Source organism: Heterocephalus glaber, unplaced genomic scaffold (genome assembly GCF_053883595.1).
Source record: "Heterocephalus glaber isolate CG9 unplaced genomic scaffold, H.glaber_assembly_v1.0 deba00001472, whole genome shotgun sequence".
NCBI classification, from domain to species: domain Eukaryota; kingdom Metazoa; phylum Chordata; class Mammalia; order Rodentia; family Bathyergidae; genus Heterocephalus; species Heterocephalus glaber.
The window spans coordinates 95869961-95892574 of NW_028258315.1; the positions used below are offsets into that span (position 1 = coordinate 95869961).

The window sequence follows — 22614 nt, forward strand, 5'->3', positions numbered from 1 at the left end:
ATAAAAAAATTTCTCCTTTTCTGAGTTTTACCCCACTAAGATGTAGATATTTTTCTGGGCTGCTTGAGGTGCTGACAGCACAGGCATTTTGGAGTTTGCCCAGAACTTCTGTAATTATTACACAAAAAAATAGCACATGTTGTGTGGGTCACTGCTGCTGGAATGAGAAATAAGAAAGCTGGAACAAGTCCAGGTGGAAACTTGAGACATTTTTATAAAGCAATTTTCTCTTCCCCCTCAAATACTTGGAGAAAAACACGTTGTCTTCTTCCACCAACTCCTCCCCCTTTTTCACCTTTCATATTCTCTGTCTCATATTCCTTCTGTGCATCAAGAACTTTTATGAGTCCGTGCAAAGGGGGAATTCTCTCATCATTAGAGGAATCCTAAATTGAAACGGTGATAGCACAAATTCCCTGTAAGGAGTTCTGGCAGTGGGCTAGATGAATGTCAAACAGATTCTTCTGAGAGGCATTTCTTGCTGGAGCAGGGAACATCCAAGGTCTTTTCTAACTGTTTTGTGGTTGATGTCTTGCTCAATTGTAAAATGCAGATAAAAGAACATACCTTGCAGTGTGGCTGTAGAGTTAGAAGTCAGGTATGTAAGCACCTGGTATAATGTTGGCTTCTACCTGTAGTAGAGGAGATTTTACCCATCTGTCTCTCAATGATCTACCACCCCACTGCATGTTCACATAGACATCTTGTTTTATAACTCGCACATACACACTCTTTTCTCCAGCTACATGTAGAATCCTTGAGGACAAGGATTATAGCCTGTTATTCTTTGCTTCTCCTGCAGTGTTCTGAGTGTTTCATTTTGTGAATGCTCAGTTCTTATTTTTCAGGTGGGCAAAAGGGTGGACAGATAAAAAGAGAGCATGCCAGAGTCTGTATTTTGCACTCACGGGTGGGGGTGGGAGGGGTGGGTTCTACTGTGAAATTTAAAAAGCGGTAGGCGAGTTATAAAAGGCTTTCCCATTGGATCCCTTGAAGTAACAAGCTCTCCCCTGGTGAACTGAAGCTATAATTAAATTCTTTAAAATTATATTTCCATGCCCATTTTTACGATCGTCTGTGCAGAGCAAATGAAAATATGCATGCCTGCTGAAGTCTGCTTTTGTCATTAGAAGAACGGGAGACACTGTGGAATCTCCAGGATTAATGGTAATATTGTTGTGTTCTTTGCCTGTCCTCGAGCCTCCTACAAAGTCCTGTAAAGAAACAATTTCCCGAGATGTGTTCTCCTTGGGGCAGACACCTCATGTCATGCAGCCACGGCTCTGGGGAGGAATTATCCCTAGGCAAGCCTGTGGTGCCCACCTTCAAGGCTGCCTTTGCCTCAGTACTTAACCTTCACCCATGTCTCTGTTAACTCTAGAACCTCCTGTTTACCTTTTACAATTAATTTTCATCTTTATGGATCCCTATTCCTGTGGCTTGCTGTTAAGTGAAAGTTATTTGCTCGCTCCACTCACTAACCGCTTACTCTATGTCAGGCATGTGCTATAAGAAGAGGGGCACAGAAGTTCCTCTTGGAGTTGCTGCTACCATATCCTGCCTTTAAAGATGGCAGGTATTTGCCAGGCTGGGCAAAGGCACGAAATGCTCTGGCAGTGCCTGGGGACCTGAAAGCACTGCTGCACATGGCAGGGTGAAGAAAGTTAAGGTGATAACACAGAATATTGGATTTGGAGCACGCAGGGGCCAGCAGTGTTCTAGCAGTGGCCTGGAACTACTTTCTGTGGCTACTGGGGAGTGGTGAAATGATTGCATGGTGGAAGTGGATGGTGGTTGGCTTGTTGTGGAAGTGGCACCACTGACTACAGGGTGAGCATCGGCGGTGGGAGGGAGACAGGGTGAGACGTGACAGTTGTGTAATGGGGATGCGAGGGGAGAAGGAAAGAGCCCGTGGGATTCATTACTTTTTGTACATGGAAGAGAAAGCAGAGGAAATTGTGCAGGGCTATGCTCAGGGCAATGCAGGTGCCATCGCATTTCGCGTGACACCAGGAGATGGGGAGAGGAGTGGAGGGTTTGTTCCAAAGGTAAAGAAGATTGGACTGGACCTGATTGAGACACAGTGTCATGTTGTGTCCAGATTTCATGTATTCTTTAGACTTCCTGTTCTTGGAGTTGAACCTTTGTCTGTAATTAATCTTTGTATTTCCCTGTCCGTACCTAAATGTTTTAGGACAAGCAGGGCCTCAAGGCAGGGAATAAATTATTGAACAAACCATGTCTTTCTACAGGTACTGTTTTCCTTTTGTACAAGGATGTTTGGGTGGGAAAAACACATATAGCTACACATTAATCTGGACTTTATGTACAAAACAGAAAAAACATGTTGCCATATGCTTAAGGTACCTTGCGTATCATTCAATAGTTGGCTAAGTTGGTTTTGTTTTTTCTCTTACTGTTTAAAAGAATTTTTTTCTCAGCATAGATTTCTTTTTCTTCTCCTCCTCCTTTTAAAAAACTCTCTGTAGCTGGTTTCTTAAGTGTTTGTAAACTTACTGGATGCTAGTGTATACATTATTATAGTGCTTGCTTTGGCAGCACATATACTAAAATTGGAACTATACATTATTATAAGAGGATATTAATACATTCCTTAGGGTCCCTTTAACCTTTGGACCGACATTTACCCAGATGAAATATGTTCATTGCTGTATTGGTGTAAAGTGCTACGCACCAGTGATAACAATTCCAACTGTTGCTGTGATGAAGCATTAAAACAGGATTACATGAACGGTTTTAAAAGGACCCTGGAGGTGGCAGGTTGATGGAGCCTTTTGGGAAATATCTATGAAATTGTTAAATATTGAGCTAGTCTTTCATCTAGTACTTCCACTTTTAGACATTTTCAGAAACACTTGTGTATGCCCCACAAGTGGCATCGTATTTAAAAAGTCTAAATGACTATCAGAGAACTGGGTGACTGTAGCATATCTTTATGCTGAAATGCTTATGTAATGTCCACCAAAATAAAGTAGGTTGAGCTACAAGATGCTTTAAAATAATACAGGCAGTCTGGTCCCATTAAGCTCAGGTTGATGGTTATCATTGACTGGATTAGGCCAGTGTGAGGAACTAGCCATAGTAACTAAAGCTAACCCATGGTTCTCGTTGAGAAATGAGAGATGTTGCCTCTTTACATTTATATGTCTAAAATATTTGAATATCTCGTAGAACTATATGGACAGTATTTAAATTTCTTATACCAATATGTTCATAATTTTTTAAATGCTCTTTTTATTTTAGAATAGATGGCTGAATTATATTTGTAATGTTTTAAGGGGAGTGAGGAGTGAAAGGGGGAAAGAAAAGAGTAAAGAAAAAGCCTACAAGGGAAGCCAGGAAGAAAGTACGTATCTTTTCGTATCTTTAATTGGCTATATCTGAATTTTTTAGGTGAAACTTTTTCAGTGGCAATTCCAATTTTATAAACCAAGCAGAACCAAGCAGAAATTAATGAACTGATATTGACTTAGTTTGAAAATGAACATGAAAATTTATCAAGCAAAGCAGTAAATATTGACCCAGGCAGAGATAAGGTCAATATTTACTTGGACGTAACATAAATCCTTATATTCATTAATCTATAAATTTAGTGGGCCTACACAAGGCATATAGTGAGTTATATATAATAAGTAAGTATTTTTCATATCTATGATGGATCAGAGTCAGACATATTTTTTTCTGGTCATAAATTTGAAAGGATGGAGTTCCAACTTTTGAAACTGACTTCCTGGGGAGAGGGTGGGAGGGTGGATGGGAGGACATCAGTAATTTAAAAGCTCAAAGAAGAATATACCTAGCTGAATCCTTGCCTAATAATCAGAGAGCAGAATTTTCATGTGCTGTGTGATTTCTTAAAGACTAAGGTCCTTCTCTCTAACCTAACAAAATGTACTCATTTATTATATCTAATCTTGGGGCTGGGGATTTAGCTCAGTGGTTCCGTCACCTGCCTCAAAAGCACAAGGTCCCAAGTTCCCCCGGTAACCCTCCCACCCGTATGTTTATTATATCTGATCTCGTTCATAAAACCCACTTCCTCATGATATAAAATAGGAAAGAATTCTGTCTTTTTCTCTGGATGTTGTTACACTATGCTATGTAGAATTCTCTTTGACAAATAAAATATCATTGTTATATATCATGCTCAGTACCACTCTATTGACCTTTTCCTTATTCAAATTATTAAGTTGAATTGAACTCTTATTACTTACCTTGTCAATTCTCTTGGTGAGGTGGTCTTTGTGGCAATATAAGTGTAAGGGATTGCTGTTTAATGGAATTACGAAATTGCCAGGGTGTAGCTGGAATAAGTGTCTAATATATACTGAAAGATTGAATTTTCTGTGTTTATTTAAATGCAGAAGCTACCTCTTTCACAAGGTTAATCTGGTACCTGAGTAAAAGTCTTAACATCTTACACAGTTATATTTTGGTCTGTTTTACCTGGTGTGTTAGCCTTCTGTTAGTTTGATAAAATACAGCAACAGAAATTTTAGTGTGGCTTGTAATTTCAGAATTTTCAGTCTGTGGTGTGTTGGTCTCTTGCTTTGGGCCTGTGGTGAGGCATTTCATCATGGCAGAAGTGTGTGACAAAGGAAGCTACTTAGCTCATGCTGGTGGGAAACAAAAGAGATACTGGAAGGGGCTGGACCCTGAAGAATTCCCTTCAAGAGCATGCCCCAACGTCCTCCTGGCAGGTCCCACCTGCTACTGGTCCAAGTACCTCCTTCCAGTGCCACAGGGTGGTGACCAGGCCTTCAATACACTGGGATGTTCCAGATCCCGACTTTAGCACCTAAAGTACTGTGTCAGTCTTCAATGGATTGTGGCTGATCCCGACATGACTCTCACCTCTGCCACTCAGCTGGTAATTTTTCAGGGGCCTATTTGAGATCAGTAGCAAAATGAGTAGTGTATGTTCTTGGTTGTTTCATGCTATTAAAATTTACCATTCCTAAGTTTCATGTAGTTTAAACTCTATTTTCCATTATGTAGCTAAGACTTTTTGTAGGTTAACAAACTTAACCATCATATGTATATAATGTAGAACTTTGACTTCTTGAGAAATATTTTCTAGTAGCTTCTGGAATCCTCACTTTCTGTTACTGTCATAAGATACAATGATTTCTCTGAGTGTAGCATTAAATGTGATTTTATGTCATAAGAAAAATGAGTACTGTGATATAAATATTTGACTGTAAAATGATAAAGTCATTTCTTTAGTTTTTCCATAATCAAAGAGAAAGAGTTTGGTACTAATATTTCTTTGCTACCTTTCTAGTATAGTACTTTTAAAAAATTTTTTTGGTACTGGGGATTGAACTCGGGACCTTGTGCTTGCAAGGCAGGTGGTGGAAACACTGAGCTAAATCCTCCGGCCCAATAGTACCTTTTTTTTAAACAAACAGATCAGACTGGCCTTGAATCTTTAGCTAGGTGAGTACCTTAAGAATTTGACCTTGTGGATTGCATTATTTCCTGCTGCTCTTCCTATCTGGCAAGTGCTGCTAGTTTTGTTTTGGTGCATAGTTCCCTCTGAAACTATATTTACGGTTTTATAAAAAGTAAGTCAGTTTAGGGAAAAGTTTAATTAGTATAGCTGACAGTCCAAATACAGCAAAATAAGTTTTCTGTTTTAGGAGATATTATCAACATCTTGGAAGAAATGGAAAAGCCTCCTGTTATTTTTTATACAATTAAACTAATCTGTGATGTGCAAATCTACAAAGGATATGGTTTCCTTGAGTTGGTTTTGTCCAGCAAAGGGCAATGTTTAGTGTCCTGGTTTAGTAAGAAAGTATAGCTCCTTCTAATTCCTGGCTCTGGTATAGCTGTACAAATAGTTAAACATCCTAAAATTCATACCTGGCTCAATCTCCCTGAGTTCCTTCTCTGGCACTGCCCTAGAAACTCCTTCCTTTATTTTGGGATCTCCTAAGGATCTTACTAGACCTCTACACTATCCTCTATCATCCATTCCAAATCTCTGATTTGTTAAAGGTTTTCAATGCTCTGCTTATTGTGTTGGAGGAATTTTCAGAGTGATGGTTCTCACTTTATGGTGTTTAAGGATGTGTATTATGGTTTGTAACCCTCTTTTTGAACTGATCTCAAATCCTTTCGTGGAGTTGGGAACTAGTCAGTTCAGATCTTTGGTGTATGTTGACCCACATTCTCCCAGTTTGAATGCCATTTGGGAGGAATACAAGCTCCTCCTTGAAACTGCCTGAAATGTTGCTGCTCCCAGAAGTATAATTGGGGCATTACAGTGGGTTAAATATACCCACATCATACTTTTCTACTGTAAATTTGTACTTTAGCATAATGGTAGCTCGCTGTGTGTCTCAGTACCTTTCCCTGAGGGATATAGGAAGCAATCTTTGTGTTTACCCACTTGGTATGACAAATGGAAAGGTGTGTGCACCTGTGCAAAAGTGTCAAACTGGGATTTTCACCTACATTATGCTCTGCCTAACAGGTTTTGCATATATTTACCTGTGCATCCACACAGGGTATAATACACTCACACCACTCTAAGATTTTTTTTTTTTTTTAAAGTTTTCTTTTGATTTTTCTGGTAGAAGTAGCCCAGTGTAGTACAATGGCACATGAAAAACCAAATTTGCAAGTTTTGGAAGAGGTCAAAAGTGAATCATCAGATTACTCATGCATGGATGATGAAGATGATTCATTATGGTAAAATACATGTTTTCATAACAAAAGAGTGGTGTGGGTGAATGATGATGATGACTTTGGTCATGTGAGTCAAAGTTCATGTGACAGTGAAATGGAGCAAAATCGACTGATACAGACACAGAGAATGCAGGCCTCCTTGATTCAGATGATGAAGAAAACAGCAATGTGAGTGCATGTTTGACTAGTTGAAATGTTGTGAAATTGTCAAACAACCAAATGGAGTGATCCTATGTCAGAACTAGGTCCAGAAATATAGTGAAGACCTCGGCAGGGGTGAAACTTGTTGGACAGAATGCCAGCACTGCCATTCAATGTTGGATATTGTAATAGAGGAAATGCTGCAAGATGTTTTGAGATATGCAAAGGCTGAAATACAAGTAAAATGTTCTGTATGCACCAACAGTCATACTCAGAAATGTATTTATTATGACACTTTACTAGCTGAACTGAAAGCATTCATATGTCTGCTGTACTTAGCAGGGGTTTCTCATGGTAATTGCAAGAATATAAACTACTTATGGAAAAGCAATGCGTGTGGGCTTGAGGTTTGTAGAATAATGACACTTAGGAGATTTGGTTTCCTTCAAAATTGTTTGAGGTTAAATGATGAAACCACCTGCCACGAAAAAAAAGGACTGCTAATCTGGCTGCTATCTGGTCATTGTTTGACAGATTTGTGAGTAATTGCCAAGCAATTTACACACCATCTGAATACACGACTATTGATGAACATCTTGTAGTATTTCATGGTGGCTGTAACGTCAGGGAATACATGTCAAAAAACTTTCAAAATGTGGTGTAAAAATTTATGCCCTTGTGTGAAATTTTTTTGGGGGGGGGAACTGGGGATTGAACTTGGGTCCTTGCACTTGTGAGGCAGGCGGTAGAACCACTGAGCTAAATCCCCAGCATGCCCTTGTAGATGTAATGACTCATTATGCTTTCAATTTAGAAATTTATCTTGGGACTCAGCGTGCAGGTCCTTATTCATATAGTAATAAACTGAATGATGCTGTGAACAGATTTGTTGCTCCTATCTCCCAAACTAATCAGAATGTGACATTTGACATTTGGTTTACCAGTTTCCAATTGGGGTTACATTTGCTAACAGAGCACAAGTTGACCAGCATAAGCTGGGGATTTAGCTCAGTGGTTCCGCAGTGTGCCTTGCAGGCGGAAGGATACGAGTTCAATCCCCGGTACCAAAAAAAAAAAAAGAAGTATACCAAGTTGACCAGCATAAGAACTGTACCCAGGAACAAAGTGGAAATTTCCAAATGAAATGTTGCAATTTAAAAACAGAATTATATGATACAGTCTTTGGATTTCAGAAAGATTTACATTGGCATTGTGTATGGCAAAGAAGCAAACTGATACTGCTGATGTCAACATTGCACCATTATGGAAATATTGGTAGGGAAACCTCAGCAAAACAGAAGCCTGAGATGGAAACTTTCTACAATAAAACCAAAGGGAGAGTAGATATTACTGATGAGTTATGCAGCAGCTATGATGTCACTCAAAACATAAAGCGTTAGCCAATTACTCAATCCCAAAGATGTGTGACATAAATAGTTTGATAGTTTACAAAGAAGATGGCAAGTGCAAAATACCATGGAGAAATTTTCTTAGAGGATTGGGATTGGAATTCATAAGAGATCATTTATGGTAGAGGAAAAACAAAATGTTTCTGCCCCGGGGAATTATGCCAAAAAAAATTGTGGAGCACATTGGTGAGCTGACGGGTGAACAGGCAGGTGCAGCATCCCAAAGACCTTCTACGAGAACAGGAAAACCAAAAAGATGTCAACTGTGCCCTACAAGAAAGGACAGGAAAATAAGACATATGTGCTATCAATATAAGCAATACTTGTGACTAGATCGTGCAGTTGTCACGTGTGAAGACTGCCTTGGGAGTGACAGTTGAAGCAAAGGTTATTTTTATTGTAGAATTCTATTGGTATTTTCACTGTAGTTCACATAGGTTTTTATTTCTGATGTTATCTTTTAGGTTTTGTAAGCAAGTAATCAGCAGATCTGAAAATGTTGGTATTTATACTAAACGTGCAATACATATTAAGAATTTAATACTAGGGGGCTGGGGATTTAGCTCAGTGGTTTCGCCGCCTGCTGCTCAAGTGCAAAGACCTGAGTGCGATCCCTGGTTAAAAAAAGTAATAATAATAATACTAGGGCCTGGGATTTAGCTCAGCGGCACCGCACCTGCCTCGCAAGTACAAGTTCCTGAGTTTGATCCCCAGTACAAAAAAAAAAAAAGAATTTAATGTTATATTTTATTGATATCTTATGTCATGTTAACTGCACATTGCATGATAGAATCTCCTGAAAAAACAGCAAGATGAGCGAGATGTCAAGTATATCCTACAAAAAGTCCAGGAAAGCAAAAAACATGTGCTCTCAGTGTAAATGATATGTGTATATAGAACGTGCTGTTGTCACGTGTGAAGACTGTCTTAGATGTGATAATTGAAGACTTTTTGTAGAGCGCTATTGGTATTTTCATTGTGGTTCACAAAGTTTTTATTTCTGATGTTCTTTTTTAGACTTTGTACACCAAAAATCAGTTGATACTGAAAATTTTGATGCTTTTTTATAAACACTCAATAAATATTAAAAAATGTAAGTTTATTTTTGTGAATTTTTTCCTGCTAAGCACTCATTGTTTAATAAAATGCATAAAAATAATGAATAATTCATCAATAGAAATATTCTAAAGAATAAATGTGAGTTTGAGACCCATGTTTATCCACCTCTATGACCAAAAATGTGTTATGCCCTCCAGGTTAATATCTGTGCTCACATTATTGTTGGGCTCTTTTCCTCCTATGACCTGTTTTCTGGTTCTCACCCTTCCCCCAAGTGTTAGGACAGTGTTCTTGTAGCAGAGCGGATGTGCCATTAGTCTACTTAGTATTGATTGGTTATTCAGAAATTTTAGCAGGAAAATGAAATGTGAACATCTCCTAGGCTGACAAGCATCCGAGCAGATGAATAAAGCCATTTTAGGGTATTTCTGCTCCTGGGGCTCGCTGCGATAATGGGAGGTATTTTCTGCTCACTGTTGTTAAGTACAGAGCCCACATGCTCCTCTTGAGGAGTGATTTTGACACTTTTGGAAGGTCCTGTGGCTTTTACACTCTGACACCACCTCCTAATGAGCTATCCTCTAGCGTCCTTTTCATGTAAAGATTGCCCTTTCTCTCACCATCCACTAGGGTGTGGAAAGGAAGTTTCTACACTTGGAGCCATTTGGGCTGCTTACCTGCTGTGCCAGAAAGAACCTGCCAGGATTTGCTTGCCTTTGTCATGTGAGTGTACTGCACTCGGCATTACTCTGAGGATTTTTCTCCTGAAGATCCCTCAAGTCATTTCCAGTAGCAGGTTTGAGTATAAGGATTTGTTTTGGGCTCAGTTGTGATGTTTTATCTGCTGGGAAAGACCCCTTTACAGGTGGCTTAATAATGGGGCAGTTGATTATGTCACACACCGGAAGACGTCTCTGGCCAGCCCCCTCTCACTTCCTCTGCCATCTTTAAGGTACATCCTTCCTTGTCATCCTTGGTGAGTAGGCTTGGTCCTCTGACTCACTTTCCTTTGGTTGTGTGATGGCTTCATGAGTTCTAAAAATCAAGTTTTCATTTGATGGCTAAGTTATATACTCCAGAGGAGGAAGAGACTGTGTCCTTTTCTTGTGTCTTGTTTTTTAAAGGCAAGTTAAATGTTTTTTAGAGTGCTCCACCCCTGGCCAATCAACTCTCACGTTTCATCGACCAAACCCTCATCACCGCTCATTAAACCGTTCACTGGTAAGAGGAATGGAATTAGCATGATTAGTTTAGGTCAAACAAGACTTTACTTCCCGGGAGATTGCAGGGGAAGTGGTCTCTACTCTTGTTGTCTTGTTCACTAGGCAACCCAGTGGCGGCACTTAACAATAAAAGAAATCACGGAAAACACACTTGGTTTACTTTCCCAATAGGATTTTGATTTCAGAAGGCTGATGTGATGGTTGGCTTGTTACCTTGATTGGCGTGGGAGCCCCTAGGGGATCAGTGAAGCACAGTTCTGAGTGGGCCTGGGCAGGTCTTGGAGGCCTGACTGGGGGTACCGTATCTGGTTCCTGGCCCCTTCCTCTGGCACTGTTCCCCTGCCCTTTTTCCTGACTCCCTGAGCTGAGCAGCTTTGCTCTGCCCTGCCCTTGTGCCATGATATTCCTGCCTAGGAGCTTGCTGACCATGAATTGACTCCCCTGAAATAGTCAAATAAACACCTCTTCTCCTTTAACCTGAGGGTATCTGATATTTTGCCCAGCAGCGGGAAAGCTAGCTAAAACAACTGACATCTTTGCAAGTTATAAAAATGTGCTGCAGGAGTTATTTATAGTATTCAGAGCTGCCCTGCCTGTTCTTATAGGCAGTCATTGTTTTGTGGCTATTGAAACTAATTAAAATTAAATGAAACTGAAAATTGACTTCCTCAGTCACAGTGCCCAATTTCAAGTCCTCAGTAGCCACAGATAGCCAGTGGGTGCCCTTTCCCACAGGTAGATAGAATGCTTTTGTCTTTGTCTCCTCGCCGGAAGTGGTGTTCAGAGGATGTAGATGTTGCAGAGCAACCAGCAGGTTAACATTTACCGAGAGTAGCCTGTATCCCAGGCCCTGGGCCAACTCCTCTTTGCTGTTCTTGAGACAGGGTCTCGCTTCCTTGCACCTGTTGACTGTCTCAGCCTCCTGCCTTCGTGCCTCCAGCTCTGTCTTAGTGCTGCTCACACCAACCCCAGAAGTTATGAGGTTTTCCCAGAAGGGGAAGTGACTTCCATGGGAACAAGTCAGAGACCTCCTAGCGACTGTGTTACTGGCCCACTGCCTTCCCATCTGTTGAAGGTAAGTCTGAGAGGTGAGACAGTGTGGCACTTGCGAACTTTCTAAATGGAAAGCATTAAGTGCAGATACTGAGGTAAGAGTTTTCTCTGAAACTAGTGTAGTGCGTCAGTTACACAAACCTCAAATCCAGAAAGGCCACAGGTAGGCCATCCCCTCTTCTCTTTGGGGTACTCAGGAAGTTAAAGAGTGGTAGCTCCTCAGCATCCCTTTTGCCAAAGTTGTGTATCTTTGGCTAAATCAGCCAGGAACGTGGTGTGCGTGGGGCCGTCGGGGCAAGTGGGTTCCTCAGGCTCGTCTTCATTCACTGAGTCGCCACTGAGGCAGGTGGCAAGAACGGTTCTAAACATTAGGACCACAGCAGAGAGCACAGCATGGCTGCATGCCTACAGGATGGAGATGGCCGTGCAGCACACGGAAAGTACTGTGGAACCCTGTCTCGTGATGCTAGAAATACAGTGAGGTTGTGCTGTCGATGACGAAGTTGAGGGATCTGGCTCTTTTAGTCTGAGGGGATTTCTCTGATGATGCTAGAGCAGAGATGTAGATATAAGGAAGGGACTGTGGCCTGTGGATGTGAGATATGGGTAAGCATTTTGGGTAGAGGGAAGAGTGCACAGACAGTGGAACTCCAAAAGATTAAATGTATCTAAAATCACTCTTAGAATACATGCATCTGTCTGTCTAAACCCAGGACTTTGACACTGAGCTACTCTTCTAGCCCTTTTTAATTTGGGGGACTGAGTTTTCCTAAGTCACTAGATTGGCCAGGATGGGCTAGAAGTTGTAATCCTCCTGCCCCCGCCTCCCAGAGTGCACGGATTACAGGCATGTGCCATCACCCTTGGCTTCTTCTATTTTTAGTTAGATTTGGGAACTTTCTAGCCCGGTATTCCAGTGTAAAACAAATTCTGTCATGCTAGAGAAGCAGTTCTTAACTGGGGGGCCGTTTTGTCCTGTTGTGGTGCATTTGACAGATCTGAAGATGGTTTTGATTCTCACAGGGGTGGTTGGGTGTGGAATTGGTATTTAGTTGGCAGAGGTCCAGAATGCTGTTCAGTGTCTTGCAGTGCACATAACAGCTCCCTCTGGATGGACACGCACAAGGAAAAAGTATTTGATTCCAGATGCTGGTAGTGCCAAGGCTGAAACCCTGTACTAGAATCCGACAGAATTAAAATTGCTGCTATGCAGTTGGTTCCCATGATGCTGTGAGAGTTATGCTTTTCTGGCCAGTTATTGCTCAAGAGTTTTTAATTGAGTGACTACCCTGCAGCGGGACCACAACAGGCAGTGTTGTGCAGGAGGCTGGGGTTTTAGGGAATGAAGTGGGTGTAGTGGTGTTCGTTCTGCTTCGGAGATCAGAGGGGAGACCTGGAAATCTTGGCAGGTTGACCACCCTTGAGGTCTGTGTGCGAAGCCGTAAAGGAATGATTCACACTTCTGATCATGGTGAGAAGCCTCCCTCTTGTGTAACGTGAAGGCATGCAGGATGGCTGTGCGGCAGTGAGAGGGGGTGGAATTAGTTATTATTACTGCTTTATTTTTGAGGTCCCCGATGACTGTTCCACGTGTCACTGCTTTGATCTAAAAGGCTATTATGAAATAATATCCATCGTAGTATTGCTAACCATGAAGGACCCTGAAGAGTCAGCTGGTTGAGCAGCAGTGCGGTGAGAAAATTCACAGTTCTCCAGTTACACACCTTGAGCAGTCACTTCCGGGCTGGGCAGGAAACAGCGGTTTCCCTTGACAAAGGGTGAGGAAAAGGATCTAGAGGCCTGAATGGTGATCCGCAGGCCATTACCATCTAGCTTTTGGTCAGTGTGGACATCTTAACTTTTGATGAGTTATGTAAAAATGTTTTCATTATGGCCACAGTTTCCTCTCAGAATCGATTTCTTACTCTGTGTTGGGATGGAGTTATAAGAATGTGTACATTTATTTATATGAGCCTTAGGTACTGTAACTTACAAGGAGCCAATGGTTCCCTGCCCTCTTGTACATGTTTGAACTTAAAGATAGATTTATGTGATCTCTATCCCCAGGGAACTCAAAGTCTCTTTTGAACATGAAATTTTATTATCAATGACAGCCATTGACTTTGAAGGTTAAACACGCTGAGATCTAAACGCCAGTCCTGGTATTCTTTGTAGACCCATACATCTACCTCCTGCGTCTTCAAAGAATGTGAGAATGTATATGATCATTTTTATGGCAAGCCCACCTAGCGATGTATTTTCTTAAAATTAGAGTGCTAGTGTCTTACTCCAGTGCATTGGCATGTGTTTCAGTTGTTTCAGTTGTGTGTAGCTGTGTGTCATTCCAGCTGTTATCACTATTTGGAGGTCAAATTCAGAAGATAAAAGTTGTTGAAGATAAAAGTCATATCAGAAGCACTTTGCTTTTCAAAGAAATGTTATTATCTGAGCGTCCTTTTCCTGCCCTGGATTCTTTCTCAATCCCCGAGTTATTAAGAAGGGGATTTCTTAGGGATGGGGTGTAGTGGTAAATGCTTGCCTGGCATGGGCGAGCCCATGAGTTCAGTCCCAGTGACTGCCCCATGCCCCCAAGTTTCTTCAGTTTATGTGTGGAAGCAACTTTGTCTTGGTGATTTTTTTTTTTTTTTTTTTTTTTTTGCTTTAAATTTTCCCTTAGATTCTGAGTCTAACATCTTAGATTAATACTTTTTCCAGGTTTCCATCTATCTGTAAAAAGTGTAGAGTTGGGATTTCACATTTCTCTGGTGGAAATAAAGATTGAATAATAAAAAGGAAAGCATGTTCTTACCACAAATGTTTTATTTAAAACCATTATTTCTTTAAAATGTTTTCCTAATTAAAATTGCTAATAAATAGCCTTCAATTATTCAAGCATTTATTTAGAAAATAGAATGGCCAAATTTCATTCTTCTAAAGTAATTTTTAGTGGTATGAGAGTTACACCATGTTCTTCTATTTCCTTTTGTCTTATTCAGATATATTTGAATATATGGTTATTTTCTTGTGGTACATATGATTTTCAAATTTTCCTCATGTAGAAACCCCAAAATATATAGATTGTTACTTAAAAAGTTTACCTAATGTTAGCTCCACCTGAGCACTGGGCTTTGTAGAATATGCTTCACAGACTATTAAGAGCATTTAACGTATTCTTTGATATTAATTGCTTGGCATTTAGACGTATGGAAACTTACTTTGAATAAATTAGGTAAAGCTTTAAGGTAAAATGTGGAAAACATAATACCCTTTACTATTCAGAAACACTTAAAATGCACTGTATTATGCTTAAGTTGCAAGTTAAGGTGAAAATTTGATGTTTTATTTTGAGCTCTCATTATAGAACAGAATAGATTTATGCATTGAGAGGACAAGAGATATAATAATTAGAAATACATTAATTGATTTTAGATTTTTGTCTTGAAAAGAGTGATCATAAATACAGTTATCAGAATCTGTGTTTATGGTCTTGGAATTTGATTGAGACAGAGTTATTCACCAGAAAAGCCGCTAGTGTAACCATTTATCATAATTAATCATGAATTTATGTCTCTGCAACTCCCAGGTATGATGTATGTCTTTTTTTTTCCTGGGGACATTTACTACAGGAATTAATTTCAGACATTGGGAGAGTTTTACAACCATTTTAACTGTTAGCTACCTAGATTTAAATGATTTTATTGTTTTTTTTTTCCTTGCATTAACTTCTGGGAGTAGAATTCCTCCATGTAAAACAAGAAAAAAGAAAGCAGTGGTGTATAATTGAGTTTTGACCACTTTGGGACTGATTCTCAGGAAGTTTCTGGCATGCTCAGAGGCTGCTCAGAGGGAGATGTCCCAGGATCCATGCCTGGAATAGTAGTTAAGCAGGCTGTTAATAGGCTTTTTATGGCCAAAGAAGACAGAAATGTGGGAGGTAAAGATAAAAGTAGGTGTTTCTTTATTGCAAAACTTCAGTAGAACACTTTCAATAAAGAATTGGAAACTCACCTTCCCTGTTCCCTTATCTATTGGTTTAGGAAGGGAAGGGGGAGGGAAAATGAGGGCAGGGTGGAGGATATGAGCACAAGGCGGGCAGTGGGAGGTGGAGGTTGATGGCCACTGGCTGGGAGGAGGTCTGTCATCATAGATGACTTCCCAACAGCTCTGAGAGCTAAGCCTTGAGAGCTGCTGTTGCAGACTGTGGTGACAGCAAAATTCAGTCTGACAAAGTGAATCTCATGGGATTCACACATCTACCAAAATGTTGCAAAAAGGAAAACCACGCCAGTGTGCATCACAAGATTTTTCTTCTTTCTTTTTTTATTCATTGCAAATGGGTTATTTGTGTATGAGAGCATGCCTTAGAATATGCAGTGCCATTTAAAATTGTGGACATGTGTATTATATGGATAGTTCAATTTTATATTGAAATTGAGAGTAATAGAATTGTCACCCACAAATGATTAGATGAAAGGAATAAACTCCCTAAGAACCGAATGTGTTAGAAAGAAAGTAAACATTTTAGTCAAGCAAGACTGCATGTGGTTGGCTGTTAACAGTGAGGGTCTCAAGAATTATTAAATTGAGAAATTTAATTTTAAGAGGGAAGATATGGGCTTGGAGATTATCAGGAAAGAATAACTACAATAAAAAGATTGCCTAATTTTCCTTTCATGCTTCCTCACTGTGCAGACTAGCACATCCCCCCACTGGAACGGTCAGATGTACTTCCAGATCATGCCACATGCTTCCAAGGAAGGCAGACAAAATTGTTCTTGTTTGAGAACCACTGCTGTAGAGCATGTATAAAATAATAAAAGGCAGAATTATTAGGTAGTAAACTTGGCCATGATGTTTGACCTGACAAGCTTATGTAGGTAACTCTGAAAGGATCCTTATGATTAATGAGCAGATTTTAAGTGTTTCTTACCATTTGTCACAACAGTTGTGGTGGACTGGGTTTTATTTCCCTTTACTTTGTGTTATGGCAGCCCCGAAAAAGATCTTGACTGTAGTTCAGGTTGAAAACAAGGAAACAAGAAATGCCTAGTGAATGGGGTTGTGGGTTGGCCCCAAGTCTGTGCAGATCATTGTTTCTGGTTAAAGTTGCAGTATCGACTCCCTTAGGAAGAGGAGTCAGCAGAGCTTCACCTGACATTTGCTCCTGGAAAGAGTTCAATTGCTGCCTCCTTAACACAGGAAAAAGGGTTACATTGTAACGTATGTTAGACAATAGAATATGCATACATACAGGTGCCTGTTACATATATTGTTTTTCACCTGGGAGATGGGACTAATTATTTGAAAGGTTTTCTTGACTTTTCAAGGGTTTTTTTTTGTCTTCCCCACCTTTAATCTAGTTCATTGAGCTCATCTGTAATTTCTGAAGAGAGCCTTCATAAAGAATTTAAACTGAACTGTGATTTGAGATTTACTCTTAAAAATGGAAGTTACATTTATCTAGGTTAGAATTTGAATTATAACTTAGTAGCTCTTACAGTTATTTTCAAATCCGTGTCTAATACTGTTAAACTCATTATTTAAAATTTTGGATCAGAGTTTCTTGGCTTTTTTTTTTCTTTTTTTTTGGTACCGGGGATCAAACTTGACCTTGCGCTTGCGAGGCAGGCAGCAGCCCCACTGAGCTAGATCCCTGGCCCTCTTTGCTTTTAAAATCCCTTCCTTTCCCTGGTGAGAAGGTCGTTTTCCTTGGCATAGAAAGGGGTGCTCTTTGTCATCCCTGTTTACTTTCCACTCCTTTTAAGTTCTGCCTGGTGAGATTTGCTGCCTTCGCAGCTCTGCCCTGGACACCGACACCGAGAAGTCCTTCTTGGGGCTTCAGTTTCTGTCTGGAGACAGCTCGGTCTGTTTTGCTACAGCCTTTTCTCTCCCTCTGTTCTTCTTGGGGATTTGGAGTCCTTGGCAGGTGGGGAGACTTGAGATCAATGAAAAGGAAGTGAAATAGTTTTTACTCTGAGCAGTCAGTGCCTTTAAAAAAATCAGAACAAAGAGAAAATAAGATGCATTATAGTGCAACTTTGACATTTTTTGCTAATGAAGCTTTTAGTTTCCATAATGTTGAGTGGAGGTCAGAAAATCTGCCAAGCCTCTTTTGCTTTTGTGTTTGCTCTGTCTCCAAATGAGGACAGAAACGAGTTGCCACAGAATCTAGAGAGCTTTATCTTTGAATCCTTTCTTTTTGTCTTTTTTTTTAAACCTTTCACAGAAGTCAAAAGGCACATTAATTTTATATTCTGATAGTTCTTTGAGTTTGATTTAGACCATACACTCTGAGGATCACACGTGGCTTCTGAGTGCTAGCTCACATTTGAAGGTCATTAATATGCTTAGGCTCATTACTCGAATCCTTTGGCATCCCTCCTAACTTGTTTTGTTTTACAGTTTAATTGCTATGGAGATGAGATAGAAAGCTGATATCAAAAAATAATTATTGTGCCTACACAACTTGCATTTCCTACTTTGCCTTACTGTGTTCCAGTGAACTGTCTTCGTCATCATGTAAAAATTTAATATGATGCCTCTCTGCCTTTATTTTCTTCTTTCCCAAACCTTTGTGGGGGGAGGAGCCTGGAAGCTGGGACAGGTGTGGGAACTGCAGCTCCCTCCCAGCCGTCCTGAGATTGCCCCTTTTCTGGTTCTCACCTCAGCCAACCAGGGCAGAACAGGATGCTGAGACATCACAGAGCTGGAGGGGCAGAGGGAGGTAAGTAGGGTGGAGCGAAGTGTGATTTGTCCATCAGAGTCTGTGAAGCACATCTCTGGGACTGGAGTTCAGGAGAGATCAGCTTTGATTGCTGCCTCTCATGGTGATGTGTGGGCTTATGAAAATGTGTTATAAATCTGCTTAATCATGTACTTCTCTTCCTCAATATCAAATTTTTGTATCATTAATTTTTCTTTATATTTTATAAACAATATGCTTGTTGTAGCAAATCAGTGAAAAAATTGCCTCTCTATAGTCCTGCCTCCCTGAGGTGACCAGTCTAACATTTGTGTACACACACACACACACACACACACACACACAGTGTTTTCTTTCTTTAACCATTTGTTCTTTGGTAATTATTCTTTTATTGATGCAGAACTGATATCCATCTGAGTCAGTACACAGAAATCCTTCTTTTAAACAAACGGCACATCATTCTTTAATATTGGTGAATCATAGGCTATGCAAGCATTTCCCCACTGATGGCCATTTGCATTGTGTTCCTGCCCCTCCTCCTCCATTGAGCCCAGGGCTTTTGCATTGACCTACATGCCCTGCTCTTTTATTTTTATTTTGAGATACAGTCTCACTAAGTGGTCTAGGCTGGGCATGAACTTACGATACTTCTCCCTTAGCCTCTCAAGAGTGCTGGGATTTATAGTTGTGTATCACCATGACTGGTTATGTCTAGCGTTTTTTTTTTTTTTTTTTTTGGTACCGGGGATCGAACTCTGGACCTTGCTGCTTGTGAGGCAGGCAATGGTGCCACTGAGCTAAATCCCCAGCCCTTACGTCTAGCTTTTTGACATTCCCGCTGCAGTATCCACCTGCATGGCCCTGCTTTTAATTTTGCAGGAAAGATGGCAAAAATGGAATTGCTAGTTCAAAGTATGAATGTACAGAGCTTTCCAGATTTAATTGTTGCTCCATCCCAAAGGACAGGAGGAATGAATGAAACAATCCTATAAAATACAGACTACTGTATAAATAAGTGAATTGATCAAAGGAATTACTTTTATAGGCAAAGACAACATTGAAAACATCACATGTTATGGTTTACTGAGCTATACAGCAAAACACACAGGGTACGCCTTGGCCGGTAAGTATATTGAAGACTAGTGTAGAGTGGAGTGTTGGTAGGTTTATGTTTGAGTGAAATGAATGTATCTCATAAAATCTTTGGAAGACACTCGACCAACTGTGGCCAGGCAGAATTTTTTGAGAAAAAAATGATGAAGACCAAACCCTGATAATTACTTATTAGAGACTTTGCAGTCAGGATTTTACCAGATAGAACACTTGAGAATTGAAAGTGATGTTTTGTGTTGTGTTCTATCATATGTTGTTCATAGATTCAAAAACCATTTTTTGCTTGAATGGAGGAAGAGGAAAGAGGAAGACGAAATATGACTCTGATCAGTGATAGCAAAGTAATTTAAACTCCAGTTCGTTGGGGTGGGGGCATGGTGGAAAGTTGTAGGAATGCTGTGGATTTGAAAAAAATCTGTATATGCAGTCAGAATGAGAGACTTCGAGGATTAAAGGAAGTTCCTGGATAAACGGTAGTTTATTCCTTTGTGGAACAATGTTTGAAGTGAATGATGACTTAATTTTTCCCAGTAATCCTAAAAGGAGGTTTGTTCATTGTTATTGTTATATAGGTATGGAAAACAAGGTCATCAAGTTAAGTAGCATGCCCAGAGCTCACTGAGGGCCTAAAGCGTGCCTTCCATGAAGTGTGTGCTTAGGAAAGAGTTTTTGCTCAGGTGAAAAACTTCAAAAGTTCTCCCTGAACATTTATCCTTCATTGTAGACATTCTTTAGAGAATGCCTACGATTGCAATTCTTTCTCAAAATCAACCATCCTGAAAACAACAAAGCATGGCATTGAAAGATTTTATCCGAAAGCAGGTTAATTTTTGGAAGCACACCACAGTTGCATTTGGTAACTGAGGGTCCCCAGGCTATGAGATAGTCATGCTTCTCTGGCTGGTGCAGTGGGCGAGTGTGCCTGGGACCGGGCTGCCCAGTTCTTCTTTTGTAAGCTCGGCCAATCACTTTGGCAGGTGAAGGTGTGGCTATCAGTATCCCATTGTGAGTTTGTTCACACTTGAGAAATTGGCCTTTTGGGAAGTAACGTGAGAACTGGTACTATAGCTGTTGCCTAAGAGTCTAAATAGGTTATGCAGCCAGTGAGACTCTCGTGGTGGCCTAAATGGAGAGCCACAGCGGATGGCTGGGCACACGTGTTGGCAACCTCCGTTGGATGCAAATCTTGCCTGTTCCAGTTTATTTTCTCTTTATGTGTCTGGATGTATCTTGACTACTCTCTTGGGAGATTTCAAAGTTAAAATCATTGTTTTATAATGAGACAGTGCTAAAGCCATTGTCAGTTATAATAGGGACAGTGTGAGAGATCCATTGCATGGCCCTGTGTGTGTAGCGGGCAGGCAGGGGAAGGTGAGGGATGCTCGGTGGCTGCAGTCTCCACCCCTGCAGCCCCATCTACATCTACACGGGATTGCTGAGTAGCTCCTCCGGTTACTAAAAAACAGAGCCCTGAAAAGACTATTGGTTAAAACAAGATTAGAATGGATGCCAAAGTGACCCAGGAATTGCATGGTATATCTTGCCTGTCCCCAAAAGGCAGAATGTAAGCTCTTGTTAATGCCCTTCACATCTACTTCCAAATTGGGCCTCTTTCTTGGCCATTTCCTATATCTTGGTTCCCAGCAGATAAACTCCTCTCCCTTTGCCCAATTAATATTTGTGAGTAGTTGTGATTGTATGTGTTGTTTTAACTTTTAAAGAAAGTTTCTTCAACGTTTGAAAACCTGCCTGGGTGTAGAAAACCTTGCAAACCACTGTGGCCTGCCTTATTGGCTGAATACAGGACTGTCTCTCTAACAGTATTAAAATAAGGTTGCCGGTGAAATGTTTACCTCTTAAAGGAAATCTTTGTCATGACAGTTTATTTGCTATTAAAAAATTGCCTTATCCAATACCCAGCCTTAAAAGTTGCTTCACCTAAATAGCTCATTTCTGCAAAAAGCACCAAAGATCTTTGGTGAGAACTCAAAGTTTTGATACCAGCAGTACATGAGGGTTGTCTCACCGCTCCACATCTCCACATTTTCATCCAGAATTGCACCAAGGAGTAAATTGGAGACGGAAGGGTACAGTGAGTTAGTGGTGCCGCTGACCAGTCCCACAGTGCCATTGTGCCAAGGTTCTCTTGGGATGCAGGAAAGGTATGGGTGTGGCTTAACTCCCTCAAAGGTGAGATGACGTTTTAGACCCCAGAGCCTCGCTGTTACTGGAATTCAGTGTAGTTTTATCAAATAGGTTGACATCGATACAGGTATTTTCACCTTCTTTGTTAAATGTTTAGGAATCCCATAACATTTCACTGTTGTTGAAAGAACCAGTTTATATCTGTTTTTTCATTTTTCTCTCAGACAGACTATTTCTCCAGGCTCAGAAAATTTAAGAGGAAAAGCTACTGTCAAAAGTGAAGTAAGGGGCTGGGGATTTAGCTCAGTGGTTCCGCCGCCTGCCTTGCAAGCAGAAGGACCCAAGTTCGATCTCTGGTACCAAAAACAAAAAAAGTGAAGTAAGAAAGTATCTTCTACCCTAGGACTTAACCGGAGCAGTGCTCAATTTCCCACAGAAGGAATTCTCTTCCTTTAACTGGGACCTGTAGGGTTTTGATGCTCTCTGGTCTCTGGCCTTATATTTTTCCCTAGTCTCTTTTGTACTTCATACTTCTGTACCTCAAACATCTGTCATACTTGAACATTCTTCATTTTTCCTGTAGCTTGATCCACCTTTTGCATCTGGGGTAGCTCCTTTTTTCCTGTTAAAATCCTCGTCTTCAAGGAATATCTCAAGAACCACTTCTTTACCTAAATGTTGCTAGAAGTTAAATTTCACTCCATTTTCCAATTTGAATTAATGATTGTGTGCTCTTACAGCTTTCCTTACTATTTTTGCATTGAATTGTGGCTTTGTAGACTGGAGTTATGCTTTACTTTGCAGACTGGTTTTGGATGTTCTTGAGAGTCAATGTTTGAGGCTTATTGCTCTTTGAATCTGCCAGGCCTAGCCTGGTGCTGCACCCAGAGACGTTCCTAAATAAATGTTTGATGCATTTTATTGAATTAAGCATCTCTGTAGGACACCGGGAATAACAGTTCCAGGCACTGAGCAATGCTGTATTTACAGGGTAGCTTCATTTTATAAAGGTCCACACTAGCATTGTCCTTTAGAACTGTCTACAGTGATG

General features: G+C 40.4%; 1 protein-coding gene across 9 annotated transcripts in view; it reads left to right on the forward strand.

The window, feature by feature from the left end:
- The window catches only part of Ptprg (protein tyrosine phosphatase receptor type G), a 674743-nt gene that overhangs the window by 175963 nt on the left and 476166 nt on the right, over nucleotides 1-22614 (forward strand). The gene's annotated exons all lie outside the window — the stretch shown is intronic.